General features: G+C 45.9%; 1 protein-coding gene across 2 annotated transcripts in view; it reads right to left on the bottom strand.

Moving 5' to 3' along the window:
- Positions 1 to 3152, bottom strand: part of LOC128698539 (heme-binding protein 1) — a 55065-nt gene extending 51913 nt beyond the window's left edge. Inside the window, exon 1 of one of the 2 annotated variants that reach the window (XM_070103884.1) lies at positions 3032 to 3152. The gene's annotated coding sequence lies outside the window, so the exon portion shown is untranslated. Of the gene's footprint in view, positions 1 to 2984 lie in introns of both variants that reach the window. The other variant, XM_070103883.1, reaches the window with a different exon arrangement.
- Positions 3153 to 6582: the final 3430 nt, after the last annotated feature.

The following is a 6582-nucleotide window of genomic DNA, read 5'->3' as shown; positions in this document are numbered from 1 at the left end:
ATGAGAGTATACCACCCTGTCATGAGAGTATACCAGCCTATCATGAGAGTATACCACCTTGTCATGAGAGTATACCACCCTGTCATGAGAGTATACCACCCTGTCATGAGAGTATACCACCCTGTCATGAGAGTATACCACCTTGTCATGAGAGTATACCACCTTGTCATGAGAGTATACCACCTTGTCATGAGAGTATACCACCCTGTCATGAGAGTATACCACCCTGTCATGAGAGTATACCAGCCTATCATGAGAGTATACCACCTTGTCATGAGAGTATACCACCCTGTCATGAGAGTATACCACCCTGTCATGAGAGTATACCACCCTGTCATGAGAGTATACCACCTTGTCATGAGAGTATACCACCTTGTCATGAGAGTATACCACCCTGTCATGAGAGTATACCACCCTGTCATGAGAGTATACCACCCTGTCATGAGAGTATACCACCTTGTCATTAGAGTATACCACCTTGTCATGAGAGTATACCACCCTGTCATGAGAGTATACCACCCTGTCATGAGAGTATACCACCTTGTCATGAGAGTATACCACCTTGTCATGAGAGTATACCACCTTGTCATGAGAGTATACCACCCTGTCATGAGAGTATACCACCCTGTCATGAGAGTATACCACCTTGTCATGAGAGTATACCACCTTGTCATGAGAGTATACCACCCTGTCATGAGAGTATACTACCCTGTCATGAGAGTATACCACCTTGTCATAAGAGTATACCACCCTGTCATGAGAGTATACCACCCTGTCATTCGAGTATACTACCCTGTCATGAGAGTATACCAGCCTGTTATGAGAGTATACCACCCTGTCATGAGAATATACCAGCTTGTCATGAGAGTATACCAGCCTGTCATGATAGTATACCACCCTGTCATGAGAGTATACCACCCTGTCATGAGAGTATACCACCATGTCATGAGAGTATACCACCCTGTCATGAGAGTATACCACCCTGTCATGAGAGTATACCACCATGTCATGAGAGTATACCACCTTGTCGTGAGAGTATACCACCTTGTCATGAGAGTATACCACCCTGTCATGAGCGTATACCACCCTGTCATGAGAGTATACCACCTTGTCATGAGAGTATACCACCTTGTCATGAGAGTATACCACCCTGTCATGAGAGTATACTACCCTGTCATGAGAGTATATCACCTTGTCATGAGAGTATACCACCCTGTCATGAGAGTATACCACCCTGTCATGAGAGTATACTACCCTGTCATGAGAGTATACCAGCCTGTCATGAGAGTATACCACCCTGTCATGAGAGTATACCAGCTTGTCGAGAGTATACTAGCCTGTCATGATAGTATACCACCCTGTCATGAGAGTATACCACCCTGTCATGAGAATATACCAGTGTATCATGAGAGTATACCACCCTGTCATGAGAGTATACCAGCGTATCATGAGAGTATACCACCCTGTCATGAGAGTATACTACCCTGTCATGAGAGTATACCACCTTGTCATGAGAGTATACCACCCTGTCATGAGAGTATACCACCCTGTCATGAGAGTATACTACCCTGTCATGAGAGTATACCACCTTGTCATGAGAGTATACCACCCTGTCATGAGAGTATACCACCCTGTCATGAGAGTATACTACCCTGTCATGAGAGTATACCAGCCTGTCATGAGAGTATACCACCCTGTCATGAGAGTATACCAGCTTGTCATGAGAGTATACCACCCTGTCATGATAGTATACCACCCTGTCATGAGAGTATACCACCCTGTCGTGAGAATATACCAGCGTATCATGAGAGTATACCACCCTGTCATGAGTATACCAGCGTATCATGAGAGTATACCACCCTGTCATGAGAGTATACCAGCGTATCATGAGAGTATACCACCCTGTCATGAGAGTATACCAGCCTATCATGAGAGTATACCACCCTGTCATGAGAGTATACCACCCTGTCGTGAGAATATACCAGCGTATCATGAGAGTATACCACCCTGTCATGAGTATACCAGCGTATCATGAGAGTATACCACCCTGTCATGAGAGTATACCAGCGTATCATGAGAGTACACCACCCTGTCATGAGAATATACCAGCATATCATGAGAGTATACCAGCCTCTCATGAGAGAATACCAGCCTATCATGAGAGTATACCACCCTGTCATGAGAGGGGTATACCACGATGGCGACAGATTCGTCTGTAAAAATTTACACTTGTGGTCACAGTGGTGGCCCATGTTAACCTTCCTATGATGTATAACTATACCTAGTTGGATGAATATTATTGTAGCCAGCTGGTCCAGTGGTTAACGCACTGGCCTGCAGTTTTACCACTCACTCGCCATGGGTTCTAACCTCGCCCATTCCGTGTTTTCTTTCTTTTGCAGTCGCATTATGACGATTTCATGAGTCATGGTGACTAAACATAAGGAAGAAATTAAAAGAAAAACTAAGGCCATCAAGGAACTAAAAGGTTATAAGGATAAATCAAACAAGATCTTTGGAAGGAGGACAGGGTGAGAATATGCTTTGTAAACATTACTAACAGGCTGAATTAGGCCTGTATTTTTTTGGGAAGATTTGGACACATATGCAACATCTTTACTGAAGACGTTTCGCCCACCAGTGGCTTTATGAATGAAAATTCAAGGACAGTTAGCCGACTGTAGAACTATATACAAAAGATGGGGTAATCAGTCCCTCAGTCTTGGAGTCGGTGAAGAGCACCGTAGTCTTGAAGACTGTGAAGCACACGCAGGAAGTATGTCAATATATACTGACATACTTCCACTGGGGAATCCCGTCTACCTTTGACAATGTCTTCGTCTGCTATCCGTCCCTCACCTGACACCAGCATTCAAAGTTTATTCTCTATAAGGCGTCAGGTGAGAACTAACAAGCAAGAACTAACAAGCATGGTAGCACTAGTAACTACAAGCAAGAACTAGTAACTGACTACCTTCACTTACCAGGTATTGGGTGTACCTAGCTGCCTCGCCCAACACACACTGCTCACCTTGTTTATTTAATTCTAACGATACGATACGTTAATTGAGCTGCGGTTGATAACGCTCGCAGGATGGGTACTGGGGCGCATAATGAAGCTATCTATCTGATAACAAAGCCTAGTACGACGTTAGTATCTTCAATCTTGTGTGGGAGAGAGATGAAGGCTACAATCACAAGCCTAACTGATGACTCCATCACAAACTAGCACAATCGCTGTGTCCTACACTTCAGTAGAGTCACTGACCCTTATGATGCCTTGACTGGTGATGAACAATCGTTTTAACAACGGTAAGGACCCGGGTTTGATTACGGGAGACGGGAGTCACGATCGACACCTCATAAAACTATAGATCATTTCATACCTAGCTAGGTATCTCTGCCTGGGATACCTAGCTAGTACTCAGCCTAGGATATCTAGCAAATTCATTGCCTTTTGTTTATTAGATAACTACACCAGATAATTTTAGATATCTTGGAAATACTTATGCGGAACACGGGAGGAATGTGAGCGCTAAACACGCATGTTTTACTGTTTAATCTCGTGTTGTAATGATAGGAATTTACTTAGGTCTTGATATTGTCCTTGATACTGTTACTGACACTGTTCTTGATGGCTGACTTACCTTAAATCTTGTTGTTGTTGTTCTTTCCACCTCCAGTATTGTAACACTTCCAGTCCTTCAGTTTTGAGACTCTCTGACCGCGGGTTTAAACCCCACCTGTGGTATGGTGTCTCCTTCAGAGTGCAGCCACTGTAGACTTCCCACCTCCAGGACTCAAGTCCAGCTAACCGGTTTCCCTGAATCCTTTCATAACTATTAGGTTAGGTTAGGTAAGGTATGTCAGGAAACAGGACAAGTGTTTCCTTCCCTTCACTCACTACGAAAGCAAAAGACTTGGCAGACGATGCAACATCCCCCCGATGAAAAGCAGGGGTGTCACTAGCACGTTAAGAGACCATACAATAAGTGTCAGGGGCCCGAGACTGTTCAACTGCCTCCCAGCATACATAAGGGGGATTACCAACAGACCCCTGGCAGTCTTCAAGCTGGCACTGGACAAGCACCTGAAGTCGGTTCCTGACCAGCCGGGCTGTGGCTCGTACGTTGGTTTGCGTGCAGCCAGCAGCAACAGCCTGGTTGATCAGGCTCTGATCCACCAGGAGGCCTGGTCACAGACCGGGCCGCGGGGGCGTTGACCCCCGGAACTCTCTCCAGGTAAACTCCAGGTAAACGCGGGTCTTAGTCATATGATGACCCGCTACTGGAGCTTTAGATCATCTGATCAAGACCTTCCACTGGCTTACCACTCCACCCCTTTAAAAGTTAATGGATATTATTATAACCATTTTTTTTTTTCATTAATATTACCTTGCTCACACTCCAACAGCACGTCAAGTCATACAAAACACTTGTCTCCGCTCTAAAAATCTCTCTCTCACACACACACACCTGTTGGATGATCTAGCCTATAGCATGCAAAACCTCCTCTTTCCCCTCCTTCCATCCTTTCCTATGACGATCCCTGTCTCTCCATCTTTCTACACCATATTTATATACCTTCTAAGTCATCCTATTTTGCTCCACCCTCTCTAAATGCACAAACCACCTCAGCAACCTCTCCTCAACCCCCTGAATAACACGTTTGCTAACCCCAAACCTCATCTTCAAACTCACAGTTCTCTGAGTTTTTTGGGTTATCCTGGATAATCTACGTATATACTGTTATTTATGATAAGTTATGTAACTGTATCTGTACCTAAATAAACTTACATTTTCCTCAGACATGACATCTCTACTGCCTCCTCCTCCGTCTCGCTGCAACGTCTAAAACCCATACTTCACACCCATGCAACAGTGTTGCTACCACCATACACTGGTATACTCGCGGTTCTGCCTCCATCGATGAACTTCGTTCTTTCCACTGATGCCTCATCACACGAGGAGCTGTGAATCGACCCCTGCAACCACAGATAGGTGAGTACACCTCCCACCTTGACTGGTCTATCTTTCACTTCATCACACAGTTGCTCTCATCAAAACTTAAATAAATTCACTTCCCCGGTACTTCCTCCCTCTAGTATATTAAATCAATCGTATTAGCATTATTGTAATAATAATTATTATCATTATAATAATTATTGTTATGATTATAATAATTATTATTATAATTATTATTATAATATAATTATGATTATTATTATTGTAACAGTAATAATTATTATCAGCATTATTATAACTATTATTTTTGTGATTATTATTATTAGTAGTAGCAGTAGCAGCATCATCATTATTATATTCATGGGTAGCGCTAAATCCGTAGGGGTCCTGGAGAATGAGAGGGAATGAGATTTCTTCCAACAGAAGGCAGAATGGCTTCACTTCCTCGAATCAAGGGCAGCAAATTCACGAAATCTGGGCCACTCACTGGGACTGTGTAAACACTTGACTGAGATGTACACAACAACCTTGAAGACGGTAAAATACTGAGGCGAAAAACGTCAGGATTATGATACCACAGCCTCACATGCCATCCCAGGAGGGAGAAGGGGCACTCCAGGTCCTCAGATCAAAATCCTGTGTGCTAGGTGATGATCCTGTGTACTATGGTGTTGGGGTGCCAGGGATGGTGTTGGGGTGCCAGGGATGGTGTTGGGATCCCAGGGGTGGTGTTGGGGTGCCAGGGATGGTGCTGGGGTGCCGGGGATGGTCTTTGGGCGCCAGGGATGGTCTTGGGGTGCCAGGGATGGTGTTGTAGTGCCAGGGATGATGTTAGGGTGCCAGGGATGGTCTTGGGTGGCCCGGTGGTCTGGTGGCTAAAGCTCCCGCTTCACACACGGAGGGCCCGGGTTCGATTCCCGGCGGGTGGAAATTCCGACACGTTTCCTTACACCTATTGTCCTGTTCACCTAGCAGCAAATAGGTACCTGGGTGTTAGTCGACTGGTGTGGGTCGCATCCTGGGGGACAAGATTAAGGACCCCAATGGAAATAAGTTAGACAGTCCTCGATGACGTACTGACTTTCTTGGGTTATCCTGGGTGGCTAACCCTCCGGGGTTAAAAATCCGAACAAAATCTTATCTTATCTTATCTTATGTTATCTTGGGGCGTCAGGGATGGTCTTGGGGTGCCAGGGATGGTCTTGGGATGCCAGTGATAGTGTTGGGGTTGCCAGGGATGGCGTTGGGGTGCCAGGGATGGTGTTGGGGTGCCAAGGATGGTGTTGGGGTGCCAGGGATGGTGTTGGAGTGCCAGGGATAGTATTAGGGTGCCAGGGATGGTCTTGGGGTGTCATGGATGGTCTTGGGGTGCCACTGATGGTTTTGGGATACCAGGGATAGTGTTGGGGGTGCCAGGGATGGTGTTGGGGGTGTCAGGGATGGTCTTGGCGTGCCAGGGATGATTCTGGGGTGCCAGGGATGGTCCTGGGGTGCCAGCGATGGTCCTAGGGTGCCATAGATGGTCTTGGGGTGCCAGGGATGGTCCTGGAGTGCCAGGGATGGTCCTGGGTTGCTAGGAATGGTTCTGGGGTGCCAGGGATGATTCTGGGGTGCCAGG

This window comes from Cherax quadricarinatus, chromosome 88 (genome assembly GCF_038502225.1).
Source record: "Cherax quadricarinatus isolate ZL_2023a chromosome 88, ASM3850222v1, whole genome shotgun sequence".
NCBI classification, from domain to species: domain Eukaryota; kingdom Metazoa; phylum Arthropoda; class Malacostraca; order Decapoda; family Parastacidae; genus Cherax; species Cherax quadricarinatus.
Note: the sequence above shows the minus strand (reverse complement) of the source record. Positions and strands in the feature narration are given on the sequence as shown.